Below are 15,204 nucleotides of genomic sequence, written 5' to 3'. Positions count from 1 at the left end.
CCTTTTCATTTGAAAATGACTGGAATCGCTGCCAGTGTTCAGCGAGTATTGTTTCTCAGCCTTTTACATGAGGAATATGGCATAATACTCATTATTTCTCCCCTTTCACATCTTATTAGACACAGAAGGCAAGGTGGTTATCTCTGCTTTCTTTAGCTAAATCTGCACAAGTAGGATTTCTTCCAACCCCCGGACTGGTGCCTAAATAATAGAAGAGCGCTCATTTTATCCTTTCAGTTCATATCAAGGCTGAGTGAGCCCTGTCTGGGGAATGATCCCGCTCCTGCCACCCAGCCTTAAAGTGATACGCCTGCATCCCAAACCCTGATAAAAACAATGGAGCAAAATGCAAGCACAGGCAGCTCATTAGCCTCAGGACTGAGTAACCAAGGAAATAATTTGATGTTGAATTAATGACAGAAAAGCTGTTGTCCTGATGGGGGGGGAAGGGGGGGGAGAGAGAAATGTATATACTCCAGGAAGAATCCCAGGAAATGCAGCCAATTTATTTTAGTCACAAAAGTGCATAATGTGGTAATTTAGTATTAGACCAATTAGCTTAAAACATTTAGTGCTGAAATACTGCATACTCTGAGTAAACAAGACGACTGATTAAGCCTATAACTTTCTAACAGGAAAAACTGTCAACTGATTTGAAATATTTCAATACGGTCTGGGAATTTTGGTTTGAGGTTGTTTTGTTTGTCTTTTTATTATTTTTTTTTTCCTTCCCCAATGAAGTAAGTCTAAAATCTGGACAAGGAAGCTGGATGGTTCAGGCTGCTAGCCGCAGCCAATACAAATTATGAAGAAAAATCATACTGCTGAAAGGTGGTAGGTATTGTAAGGATTATGTTTTCAGGTTTCAGCACACTAATGCAGAGCAACAAAAGATCAGCAGAGGGCCAAAGGTTAAGTATAGCATGAACTTTCTCGGTGGCTGTGCACCTTAAGATGAAAAGATAGCCCTGTTTATGACATCTGCAGATTACAATGCTTACCATTTTATACTTCCCTCCCACATTCTCTGCAGACAAAGAGCTGTGCTCAGCTTCTGGGGAAAAATCTACTGTTTCTTACTCCATCATATTACACTCATAAACCCTGTCAGCAATAAAGGATGTATGGGTAGGCAGAGGCAGAGATGTGCAGCTAGTAAAATACATAATCGTACCAGTGAAGATACCAGCATTTCAGTCCTCCAGCTGGCTCCCTGCTCTGGAATCTGCAGCACTCTCAAGAGCAGCAGAGGTGAGGCAGATCCCTGGGGTTGGAATGCTCCACTCCAGGTGAGCAGCGTGGCTGAGAGGCCTGCCCAGATCTCCCAGGTATAGAAAGCAGTTTTTACAAACCAGCAGGGTTTACAATGCAGAAGTGGATCTTTTCTCTTTATTTCTTTTTTTTTTTAATTTCTTCTTTTTCTTCTTTTTTCTTTCATGTATGTGCCTGTGTGTTTGGAATTACACTATAATGAAAGCAAACAAAAGAGATTAATCAAAGGAAGTAAATTAGAATTACCCATCTTAGATGTTCTTTAATGCAAAGCCAATAGTTCTTGCCCTTTATGCACATGTTCCTACAGTAACTAATGTACAGTGGCCATCAACAAATTATGACTCATGACACTTTTGCTGCTGCAATATTAAGCCCAAAGTCCTATGGAGAAAATATATGGTTTTTATTACCAAATTGTTCTTGTTTACAATTCTAATATCCTCTTCATTATCTACTTTTCCAGACATTTTAGGCAGTTCTGAAGACCTGGGGCAGCACTAGTCCTGTCATAAAGAGAAATTAATGTTGTTAAAGATGGCCTAGCTGCCCTCTGGGACAGCTGAAGATGTGAAAATATAAGGTTCTGTTTTAAAGATGAAAATGATTAAAGGCGCAGGCACCTTGCTCTTAGTGCAGCCACTAAAACTTTTAATAAAATACTTCAGCAGAAGGAAAAAAAAAAAGAAGAAGGCTGCTTCACTTCATCCAGTCTAAGTACTAAGAAAAAAAAAAAAAGAAATGAGAGAGTGAGAGGAAGAGAGAGAGAGAGAGAGAGAGAGAGAACTTTGTTCCATAAGAAGAGGCTTGCTTTAAGGACTAATAAGCGTAAAAAGGACCTCATCATTATAAAGAACCTATTCGTCTCAGAAACAGCTCACTTAATAAAGACTGGATGATAGAAAAACCAGTGGAGCTGTCTCCAAATAGCCAGTTAGCTAATTAGGTGCATTGTAACAGGTAGTCCTTACAAAAACTGACAGGCTTAAGCCAGCATGCCGCAAATACTTAAGAACATTATAGCAGATGTACAGTGTTATTGTATCCTCTTCAAGGCTGTTGCTGCTGCCACAATTTTATAAGCTTGCCCACCTCGAGCCCTTAAAGAAGCTCAAAACAGGTTTCAGTGGGGGAAAAGAAAAAAATAAAAAACTGAAAAAAAAAGAAAAAGTGGAGGGAGAGAGGGGGAGAGAAAAAAGAAACACAAATCTGCTGAAGATGTTATATGAGCTTTTAGGGGCTCCAGACCAAAGAGACCTTAAAGAAGGAATGGTTCAGCTGTCTGGAAGAAAATGGCAGGGAACACAAAAGACGAGAGCATAACCTTTGTCCTAGCAGGGATGGAAGAATATCTGTCAGAACTTCACCTTCATAATCTTGCCCACCTCAGTCATTTTTTACTGGTTAAATGAAGGTTACAGAATTTGCTCTGAAGACAAAGTGTTCCTTTCTCCTTAAAATATATTGTTGAAGTTAAAAGGCAAGTTTACATTCTCATTTCCCCAAAGAGTCATATTCACTGCTCTCTCTTTTGTTTGGTTTTGTTTGTTTTCTCTACTTTGGGAAGAGGTCAGATCTTACAATTGTGTCTTTCTCATATGCTTTTGATTTTCTAGCAATAATCTGGTGTAATTGATGGTATACAGAAGCCATTTGAGGACTTGTAGGTCCCTTAATGGTAGTGGTAGAGCTGCAAAGGAAACCGCTGCTGGTCTGGATGCTTAGGGAAGTCTAACTTCCCATCACTAGAGCTGGCATCCTGGTCCCAGCTCCACTCGGGTAAAAACTCATTGTAGCAGAGTTCTGGAAGCAGAGGAAGCTTTGCTCTTGAGCAGTGGTGGCTCCTCAGTAGCTTCAACTGAAAACCCAAGGGAGCTGTGGCCAGAGAGAAACATATCTGTGTGAGCACCCCCCCTTGTCCACTCTGGATGTATTCATACAGAACAAGTGATACAGAAATTCTCAGGCAGGATGCTTTCTTCTGAATCCATAAAGCTAACTTTATTATGACACCAAATGTAAATGAATATCTGCTAGCATGTATGTGAAAAAGGTATTTTTCGATCCACGGTGTTATTAGCATTTGCTTTGAAGTCTTTTCCATCCCCTGGGTTGAATACATTGTATTACACTATATTCCTGCAAGAGAGATCTAGTACTATATACAAGACTGGAGAAAAATACTATGAGGTTTGCAAATCCATGCAGTTTCAGAAGTAACTTTCCACTAGAAAAAATATCAATGCCAAAATGTGGTCTACAAGCTTTAGAGCTCAAAAAAAATTAGCACTTCCAATGGTTAAAACTAATACATCAAATAATTAAAAACATACCGTGGACATGATACAGACAATGAAAATGTCACGATTTAACAAACAACCTTAGTCTGTAACAAGGACTAATTTGTAAAAAAAAAAAAAAGGATTTAATAAACAATCTTAATTCATAATTATCAAGGCTTTTTCAGAAGGTTTTACTTACTACCTCAAGTACTATGGAGTATCTCAAGTAAAAAAGCAACTACAGTAGGGCCAGCCTACTCTATTTTACACTTGTTCACACATAAGCCAATTTTGGAAAGCGAAGTTCAAAATTGGTATATCAGAAAATGCCACAATTTAAGTTGCCTGTGCAAAATTAATTTGAACTTCAAAGGGTAGGCATAACAACACAGGGTTTAATTACATGATCAAATTATTTTCCTTCTTCAGGAGATCTGCCTCATTCACTTTGTGATCCTTTCTCTTAATAATTTTAACTGTCAGACACTTTCCAATTGCTTCCATAAAGCTAGATGCATTAGTTTTTTTGTGTGTTTCTCGAGGGTATGCACTTCCCACAGTATCTGAATACAGGCGGAGAGTTAAGGATATTTTAAATAATTAAGTAATGTCTACTGAGTTTCTTTGCTCAGGTGAAGAAAACTTCATACTGAGCTTCAAAGGAGTTCAGAATTTCTGATAACTTCCAACTTTTTAGCGAGGATCCCTTAACTCAACTTACCACTTCAAGTATCAGATACATCAGCATCTCTGTTGTTGTTAATAGTGTATTTAGGCAGCTTTCCTAGCAATGAATATGAATGCTGTGGCAGCGACAGAGAATCTGGTTTCTTAGGTCAGCACTCAGTTTTTTCAACTGTGAGGTTCTCGCTTCTCTTCTTCCAGTCCTTTCCCTCCACCTCTTCGTGCTCCACAGCGTGCCCAGCACATTATCTTTCTGCACAATCCTGACGGCTCTGAAAAGCATGCTAGAAGTCCAGAGGAAAAATAGGAAAATGTGACATATAGTAAAAATTAAATCTTGGTATACACAGACAAAAAAGATCAGCCACACTTTTAACAGTCTTATATTCTGTTTAAATATGTTTCCCAGGTACTAAAAAAAATAAAAATACGGTGAAAAACCAAGAAATATTACAATGTAATTCTGCCAAATAGAATAATATTATGTTGTGTAATTGAATGGTCACTGTGATGACTATTGCCACATTAGTGCACAGTCCAAACCTAAAGGTTTAAGGTTGCTGATTTGGTCAATGCGCAAAACGATATCAGCTGCTGGCCTTCAGTTGTAAACAATAAACTGATAAGGAGGGACACTACTGAAATGGAGACAATAGGGATGCAGAGTCTGAGATAGCAGGTCCTCTTACTGCAAAAAGAAGCTACTCGTGCAGCTTGGTGGGTTATGGCTTTATTCTTTACCACCACCGCGTTGACTTTCTTTTATTTCATTTTTCTCAATAAAAGCATTAGGATTTTGAAAAAGTTATAAGCAATTGAAAGCAAGGTATTCTAGGGGGAAGAACCTTAGTAGCTATCAAAACTAATAGCTAGCCTCACCTTATAAAGTGATCACGGTCAACAGAAATCTTTGCTTTATTGCTAAAATAATGGAAGATGTGGGAATCTGCTGTCACTTGATATTGGAAGGTACAGTAGCACTGTGACCTTGCCTACGGGGAGAAACATTATCAGAGGAACCAACCAGCACCAAAATAAGGACTGTACGATATTTTTCCCATTTTAGAATTTCAGAAAGGTTTGAAAACATTAAGTAGTGCTGACTGAAATTATAATTTCCCACAGATAATGTTGGGTTCTCAGTGTTATTATGGCAGACATGAAGGTAAAGTCACAAAAATCACTGAGGCCTAAAATACTGGTATACTCCTACCAAACTAAACCAACAGTAATAGAACCCCAATTTCTATTTCTTTTCAGTCATCTTCTGTCCAAAGGATGCAACCAGATATACTTCCCTGGCCTTTGCAAGATGTAAGACTTACATATTTTTGGAACTTTGGGCCTGATACACAGTTTGTAGAATTTGCTGGAATTCTTTCAATTTATATATAATACTCCTGTTAAAAAAAAAAAAAAAAAAAAAAACAGAACAGGAAAAAACTGGTATTTTCTTAGGACAGGATCCCAGCTGACATTTCTTAGGTAGTTATGTCACAGAATGGCATGAATGTTAGGATATATGCACAACATAGACCATTAAAAACATATTGACACACTAAAATACTTAGAATACTTAGAATAAAGTGTCATAGAACACAAATTCTTTATGCTGTTATTATTTTCTTCAAAATGTAAATGGATAGATATTTTTCAGAATTAAGGTGTTCTTGATGTGTTTTCAATATAGAACAGTTGTGAAAAAATAGGAGATAAATATGTTTTATTAAATCTTTGTAGTTTATACTTTCAACTGTAAAACAAAAAAAAAAACAAAGCAAAATAAAACAAAAAAAGTATATATATATATATATGATCCAGTATGCAAAAAACGCAAAATCCTTAGGGGAGAGTGTAGGAGGGAAAAAATCTGGGAATGGAAAATCTGATGCTAAAATGTCTCAGAAATCAATCAGTATATCAATCAATCAAACAAAAATAAATATATCAATTATATAAATACAATTCACAAAGATCCACAGTCAATATAAACATGAAGCAAGTAACATCTCTTGTCAGTCCATGAAAGAACTTTCTGGCCTCACCAACTGAGATTCCTAGATCTCTTGTATTTCTTACAGAAGTGGAACACTGAGAGGTAACAGTGTGAACTTGCTAATCTCTAATAAAGTTCTTCAGGATGCTGTGAAGCATAAAACCACTGAGGACGATTTAAAATGCAATTTAAAATGATGAGAAATGTCCATAGTTTCTCAGTAAAAACACAAATTCCATCAGTTCTTACATCAAGCTGTAGAAATAGGCCTACTAGTATTTGTGACATCAGTACAAGTGAAAACTGCACCCCACAACAGCCACATATGAGAAATATGTTATTGATTCTGTGTAATGATCAATAAATTTGCAGTGATCAATTGGTCAGGTTAAATTAATCTCATATAATTCTCCAAATGCCTCTTTTAGATCATGACGTACAGGCTTCCGTTATGTAAGCATGTATTAGGGGATATTTCCTAGTGTATTTGGGTTTGGCTTTTATTGTTGTTTTGGTTGTTTGTTTTCAGTTTGTAAGGCAAGTTCTGTTTCTACATGTGACGTGTGTTCTTTGATATGTAGATCAAGAAACTGCCAATGTCACTGGCAGGCTGAACAAAATTATTTCTTAGTGGACACTTTCCAGTCCCTTCCTGCAGACGAGAAATGTGAAATTCTCTTGATTGTGAGTAGAGCTTAGTTTAGTGTTATTGCAGAGAAAACTCATATTTTTGCAAACTTTATCTATAGACTGCCAAACACAGTCTTCTCTGATTGGCAACTTTATTTGTTAATTACAATTCTAAAGATTTTCCAATCTGACTGGCAGATAGAAGGAAACACAGGGACAAGAAGAAGGCAAGTTAAGTAACCCATTCTGAAGATGTTGACCAACGTAGTATGCCTCATCTTGTGCATGAACATGTCCGAGAATGCCTTCCCCCAGCTCCCTCAGTGCAAGAAGGAAAAGCTTTTCACTTTGTTCCCTTCCATTCTGTCATTCACTTACTGGGCAGAAAGATCATGAGTTTTGTCCCCTTCGGGCTGTCTTGTACACACATTTCCCCTCCTTTGACCTTTCATTGAAAAGGGCACGTTTCTGGATAATTTACTAGTTGATAGACATGAAGACCTATACAAGAGGAAGAGGGTACCTTATTCCTCACTTTCATATACGAATGATAATCTAGCTACAGATTGAAAGTCAAGAAAGGAATGAAAAAAAAAACCCAAAAAACACAAAAATAACAATAAAAGATAAAAAACAAAATCAAAGAACCAAGCAAAAACAGCATCACGAATTTGAGCAATTTTTTTCAGAACTTGTTTTTACGTTCCAATCATGGCACAAATCAGGACCAGTCTATAAATTCCAGGCATCAGTGCACTTGTTAATTATACTCAGACTCATTTTTTATGTTGTTGAATTTGCTCTCAGAGCTTGTAGCAGGAGTGTAATTGTTTACTAGTAAATGAAGAGAAAGCTAAACCACAGATGCTGGGGTCTTGTGTAACCCTCAGTTAGCACTTCATATGAATGAAAGTTAATGTTCTAAGACTCTGTTTCACAAGCTGATGGATGTTCTCAGCACTCATTTACTTCAGTAAAAAGTGATGTGCTTAGCATCTGTCTCATGCCCTGTTTAGCCAGAAATGCGAAGGTGCTTAATTGTCACTAATCTGGGCTTTTAAATGCCCATGAAATTTGAAGAAGCTGGAGGAGTGATAACAGAATTTCTGCACTTCAATATTATCTTCGAATTTTCTTGGCCTGTGTATTGGCTTTTCCTTACTGAATTCTTTTCTGTTCAGAAATTTGCTCCTAATTTAGCTGTTTCATTCCCCTTTTATTGCTCTCAGTTAGATTTCTTACATCTGGACTCTGTATCCCAGGTGTATTAGATCATATTAAAAGCCTTCCTTCTGCTCTTTGTTCTAACATGTGCTCTTTCAGCTGTAAAAGGTACCGCATAGTAATAGCACTTTGAACCAAAAGGTCAAAGAGCTTCCTGAATTAGCAATGGTCACTGCTGGTCTACATATCAGCTTATTTGTTGTTTGGATTTACCCAAGTATGCAGTTTGCCTGTCTGTTTTATGAATTGTATTCAAAGGATTATTTGAAAACATTTATATCATTCAATCACTTGTTAAAAGACCAAAATTTGAAAGCAAGTCTGCTCTGCGGCTTTCTAACTTGCCTGACTTTAATTGTAAACTCAAACCCTTTGTAAAGAATTGCAGAGCGGCATTCAAACATTGCAAGTTTGGTTCCACTATATCTGAGGACTTAGGTCTGATTCAAGATTTGAAAGGAACAGAGGATTACAAGCTTAAAGCAAAGATAAAAATAAGTTTGAAACAAGCTTACTGGAAGAAAGAGAAACAAGCTTGTCATGACCTTGCTATAGGGAAGGGAACAGGTTTACCAGGGGTTTCCAAGAAAGCTAAGACAAAGGCCATCTTAAAATTGTGATCTATTTGCTTTCTTTAACCTTCCTCAATTTTAAGTGAGTCAACTGTGATTAAAGCAGCTGTAAAGCGGATGGTTTGATTTTTCAAAATGTTATTGGTTCTTCTTTTGTAAAAGCAAAAGCCATCCTGTAACTAGATTAATATATTTCTATCACTTCAAAATAGCACTCAACTTTATAATGACAGCTGCACAGATCTCTGATGTATAGGAACAAGAAAATGCACCAGTATCCCATACTTCCACAACACCAGAACACCATGAAAACAGGGAGGTGGAGAAGAAACAACAAAATCCTCTCATTTAATCTACACTGACTTTTCTGTTGACTTGGATTAATCAGGTATAGTTCATAGAAGCCAAAGAGGGAAAAATCTCTAACCAGACTTTCCTCTGTATTTCTGATAACCATAGTAGGTTGCCTTGCCAGCAACAGAAACATATAAAGTTCAGTTTCGTTCCACAGGGAGATAAGAGGATCTTAACCAGTGACTATGAGCACTGCGTTTCCTATTTCACGCTTAGAGCATAAAACTTTGGTTAACTCTCTTCATATGTCATCGACTTTTTAACATGAAATCTGTCAGTACACCCAATTCTGGAAATATGTTTGCTTTTGGATGTTCCTTTTTGCTTTTTAAAAAAGGGCTAAAATAGTTTCCAGTACAGTGAAACACTTTTTTTCTTTTTCCTTTGTTAATATCCCTATGCTAATATCTGGAGATGCACTCATTACATCTGCAGGTTCCAGCCCTCTTATCAGGCAGTTCTCTTGGCTTTGAAGTTGCCATCAGAGCCAGGAGAGAGGACTTCTGACAAAACACTAAACGTCTGAGGACTTTGTGCCGCTTCCACTCCTTATTTGGCGTGTAGTCACTCCCATACCTCTCTGGGTACTACCCACTTCTGGTACAAACAAGTTTCTATTCTTGCTGCATCTTCATTTTGTTCTCCTTGGGGGTGATATTTTTTGGTTTCTCACCTCGTCCTCATCATGACATCACTCTTATCTTTTTCACCCTGTGGAAGACTGATTACAGGTGTCTATTTGAGTGCAGGTGGCATAAGAAGCAGTCACTGAATTTTAAACTGTCAGTGAGATAAATAATTCTTATACTGGGATGACTCAAGACTCCTCTTACAGATATTGGTCTGGTCAAATGAAATTGTGGCCCCAGTAAATGAAAGAGAAAACTATTTTCTCAGATATCTGTCGCATGTGGGTTTCACTTATAGCTATCACTGACCATAATAAAAGATGCAAATAATTGTCACAGTCATGTCAGAAGATTTGTACTGTTCTCATTTTACTGCTTTAGAGCTATTCCCTCATTCTGCTGATCTCATGCTCCTCTTTGTATTTTCTTCAGTATCAGCCCAATGACTACAATAGTTTTGTAAAAACCTGATCCTAAAGGAAGAACAGAAAATGACTATCAAAGCTAATCTCCTATTTAAAGACACTTCATCCATTTCTACCTATAACTATTATAAACTATTATTTCCTTATAGCCATATATTCTCAATAGCTATGAACCAGCTGTGAATACAAAATAGGTAGATACAAATGAGACATATTTTGCATGGCTAAGCCACCTGGGTCCTCTGGCCAAGGCTGAACTGGGTTCAATGGTTACACTGTCTGTTGTAATAAATTAGTAGTGCTTTTCTGCTGCGCCTCTAGCTGTAATAAGGCTACATGCATTATGGGTGTCACCCTGTCTCTGAGGACAATTTTAATATAGCTTAGACAATAGCCTGGCTAAATAAACAATGAACCAGTCATGATACAGAAAAATAGAGCGGGCTCCAGGGTATGGAGTTTAGCAAGGGGAAAGAAAGAAGCAAACAAAGCATTAAAAAGATTAGCAAGCAACAATAAGAGAGACACTTATAACACCCTAGATAACCTGGGGTAGTCATTTGGCATCACAGTTGAGGATGTGATTCAGAAAGGCATATAAAGATAGGCTTAACATTAACAGCTTATTTAACCTTTGTTAACTAGCTTTGAGTAACAGAAACGTGATAAAAATTAAAATCATTTTTAATTGTATAATAAGTCAGGGCCTGGAGCTTCAAAGTTTAACCCTAATAAACAGACTGAGGTTATCAAACTAAAGTAGTTTTATAATTACCATTGCCAATAATGAGATAAAGCTGTGGTCAATAGTACGATAAGAGTAAACCTAGAATGGATGAACAGAAGACTCGTGTGAGCATGAGGCGCAGAGATGGCAGGTATTCCTGTTCAAATTATTTAAGCCTCTTTACATTTTGATTCTCATATTGAAGATTAAACTTTTCCAGTCACTTCCGTGTGACTAAGTCTTTGTCTCACTACCTGGACTGAAGCATGGTCTCCACCTTGAGCTATGATTTTTATTCAGTCTGGTCTCTGATGGTACTGGATATAGTGTAGCTTTGTTGTTCGGATTTACCCAAGTATCCCACCTACTGGTGGGGTAACCAAAAAGAAATTCTGGTAGAAAAATATGCTATTCAGTTGCAAGTTAGTTCTACAGTCCATTTCCTCTCACAAAATATTCATGCCTTCTTCCTTTCTGACCAAAAATGGGGGAATTCACAGACTGGAGGATAATAACTTTGTAGGTCTGTATTATATGTGCAAAGTTTTGCAATTTACTTGACCAAGTTGCCTTAGCAGCATCCCATCAGCATTTCTTCATTTGCAATGAACTGGACATATCTTTGTACCACAAAGCTAAGCATGATACCCAGACTTATCTTTATCCTTTTGCTTTAACCAGCACTGAGTCAAGAGTTATGAATTTTGCTGTGTACTTCTTTAAAACAGTCATCAGAGGGTTCCACAAATCTAAACAAATTAAGCATTAGAAATTATTGTGTGGAGTGCAATTATTTTTTAATCTTTTTACAGAAAGAAAGCTAAACTATAAAATCAAGGAGCCAAATGTCTGTTAATATTAGGTCGCAGATTTGAATGCTTAGATTCCAATTTTCTAGGACATTTAGTACCTTATAACATTAAACATGCTTTTATTTCATGTTATTTACAGCATTGCAATCAGCCACAGTTATGTTTGTGAGACACTTTGCAAATGAGAAAGCTATCAAATAGGGTATAAGGATAATGAATAGTAGACAAAGCAGTGAATTGTATAAGATTGAAGTGACTTTCCTAGCCCCATACAGGCATTCCAGTAGAAGGCAAATGAAAAGACAATTTTCTAATGGGACATTTAAGTGCCTTGCCTATTGAATAATCTTTTCTTTTCTTGACACGCCTTCCAGCTTCTTCAGGAAGTTCATTTTGTGCCTCACCTCTATTTGAGAAAATGAACATTTTTGTGAGTGTCTAATACTGAAGGAGGAAATGATACATGCTAGTTGGTTGCATTTGTGCTCATGGAAGGGTATATGGAGCGGTATGGGAAAAGCTTCCGTGTTGAGCACCTGAAAGCAAGATGGAGGCAGAGAATAGCCTTGCTGAAGCACAGCTCAAGGGGCTCTTGTGATCGACACTGAGGGATTTCTGAGCTCCCAGGTGCAGCTGGGAGCCTAGTGCTTACATTTCATCTTCACTGTGGTGTTAAGTGCAGCAGTGCCAGAGCCCTGAGTGCACCCACCAGCTCTGTGCTTACTTCTCCATTAAGAGAGCATTGGCTGCCCAAGTTCCCAGCCCTTGGTCACAGCTGCAGAAAGGGAAGCAGTGAGAATCCCCATCAGGGCCCCCTTACTATGTTGGAAAAAACTTCTGAGCTTCCACTCTTACCCCAGATTTTGAGCTGTGCTACAGCTATGCCTTATACCTTCAAAAGCTTAACTACTGACCTCATTTTATGGTTTGGCCCCAGACCTAGCCCATCACCAGGTTTGTATCCGTGATCCCTGGGCTGAGGATGATCCTCATCCTTGTTGCCATTCCTGCTCATCTGTTCTTATTTGGCACAGTGAGGTGGCACCTCACCAACCTGCATGGCCTCCAGCTCACACTTCCTTTTGAATAGCAGATCCCTCCCCTACTTTTCAGCAGACGTGTACCAGCTACTTTTGTCCCACAGTCTTTGGTTCCCCTGAAAGGGAAATTGACTGTGTGAGCCAAACAGCAGCCATATTTCACTCTGAAGAGATCCCATATTCAGGCAACTGAAGACAAGGGACACACTGTAGCGTCACCAAAATTGTCTATATTACACAGAATGACTGCGTATAGTCTACACAGGGTACAATCTATATGTATATTTTTTTCTGATTTCCCATTGCTGTATTCACTGTTAATCAGGAGATCTTGTCCCAGTGAAAATTCTTAATGTGCAAAACCATAGACTTTTCTTGGCTTATTTCTTGGAAATGGCTGTACCTTTTGTAGCTGAAAGTTTCCCAAAATATGAAACATGAGGCAGCTATCTGGCATCACAAACTCCATCCTGAACAGTTTAAGTTTAACAATATAATAAGCAAGAATTTTATTGTGGAAATTGTTAGTCAGCCTTAAGTACAGACATCATTTTCTGTGTTACCTATAATAAGAAGGTAATACTTGTACCCATATATTGAAGGCTGCTGAAGAAAAAGATTGCATATGTTATAACATCACCTGTTCCAAGAAATGTGAAGCAGTCTCTTATACATAAAGTGAGTCTAAAATAGCTTATAAACAACAGCATCAGAATACAAACTTAGACTTCCTCCGGGAGTTTTTCTTTACAGATTTGCAGTAACCTAGCTTTCAACATAAATAACTGAATGCCATTACATCAGGAAAATATTGCCAGCATCTGAAACTCACCTAGTATTTATCTCTTAGAAGGTCTGCACTGCTCCCTGATATAAACAGTGCATCTTCATGGATGCTTTAATATATTGCAATATACATATTGTATCCAGTGAGGTGAATGAGTGTATAATTTAAATAAATCGTGACTCTCACAGGATTGTAATATTTGGTGTGGAAAGCAATGAATTTATTTCTTCCTAGCTCTCAGGAAGGAATTAGGGAATAAAATTAAAATAAAAGGTGTGAGATACACATGAAGTAACAGTGATGCAAATTTGTTTCATTATACACACATTCGTGAAAAGTATTAAATCATTGTGCAAAAAAATTCACCTAGATTATGTGGTACAGTCATATCACATTTTGTGGAGGCTTGGAAGAGTGAAGTTGCAAATCTGTGGTAACATATCAATTTTTCCTGAATTTATCACCTGATTTCATCTGACATGGAAGAAGAGTATGTGAAAAAAAAGACTTAGGAACCCAAGGCAATTCAACACCCAGTGCCTTGCTACAAGTAGGCGTTCCTGTTTTGTGCGCCTGATGTCAACAACGGAGCAAGCTGCACAGCTACAGATTCATTCTGCTGCTTAGTGCAAACAGCTGACATAAAATGGGAGAGTATTTGCTTCAATCACTGATTAAATGAGCTGTGGGCAGCATTTTTACATGTCCACAAGCACAACCTTATAAGGGACAGATGGTCAGTCTACCTGCTGTAGGGCAAACTGCAGGTTCAGTAGATCACATCAGTCCAGTTGGAGTCCTACAAGCAAAGAGAATGAAGTGAACCAATTGTGCTCAGTATTAACAATCCATCAGCTGAACAGCTGAGCAGGTCCACAACGACTAATGAAAAGCATTTGTATTGTGGTAAGCTAGCAGGGAAAATGAATCATGCCATTTCCTTCTGATGGGAAAGAAGGATGCAGTTTCCCTCTGTCCTTACAGCCACAGGAACAGAGAAGAGTCGGACATTCTGCCACAACTTGACAAACAACTACTGCAACCCATGAGCATCACTTCCATTATACAAAAGCTCAGACACAGACGTGGGAGAGGATGGAAACAGTGGTGAATATTTTCACATTGAGGTGCCAAGGATACTTCTGTAACACAGAACAGTATGGGTAAGAAGTAGGCAGGAATCCAGCAAGTGACCTAATACTATCAAAATAATACTATGACTAGTCAAATTAATCCTGCTTTTCAAGAATTTTGCATTTTTTAGTTTGTTCATCCCTACATATATCACAGTGTCAAGCTGGGGATAATAACAAATGAGAGAAGATGGAATACAGTACTAGGAAAACCAGCTATGAAGACTCAAGCTGGGTCATGTAGATGCAGATAAGCATCTATTTGTATGCAGACACAGATGTACATATTTTGGGGCCAAGGTATTCCTGGCAAGGTTTTCAGTGGAGGTAACTCATGAATGAGTTTTCTGGTCCTTTGCAATTTGTGGGCAGCAATGATTCATTCATCCCCGGTACAGAATTGTGAAAAGAAGTAGTTCTTTAGGGAATAAAATTTTTTTCTGAAATTTTATGAGAAACTACCTTAGCTGTCTTCTCTGAATAAACTGCTCTCCTTTCAGGTAGAACTAAAAAAAAATGTTGCTGTTTGCAATCTCCCTAAGCACCTGATCCCTTGCCCATTTTACTTTTCTAATGGCAGCACTGCCAGACTGAATGGTGTGAAAATCATGGTTAGTGCCTCCAAATCATGAGATTA

This window comes from Lagopus muta, chromosome 3, assembly GCF_023343835.1.
Source record: "Lagopus muta isolate bLagMut1 chromosome 3, bLagMut1 primary, whole genome shotgun sequence".
NCBI classification, from domain to species: domain Eukaryota; kingdom Metazoa; phylum Chordata; class Aves; order Galliformes; family Phasianidae; genus Lagopus; species Lagopus muta.
Note: the sequence above shows the minus strand (reverse complement) of the source record.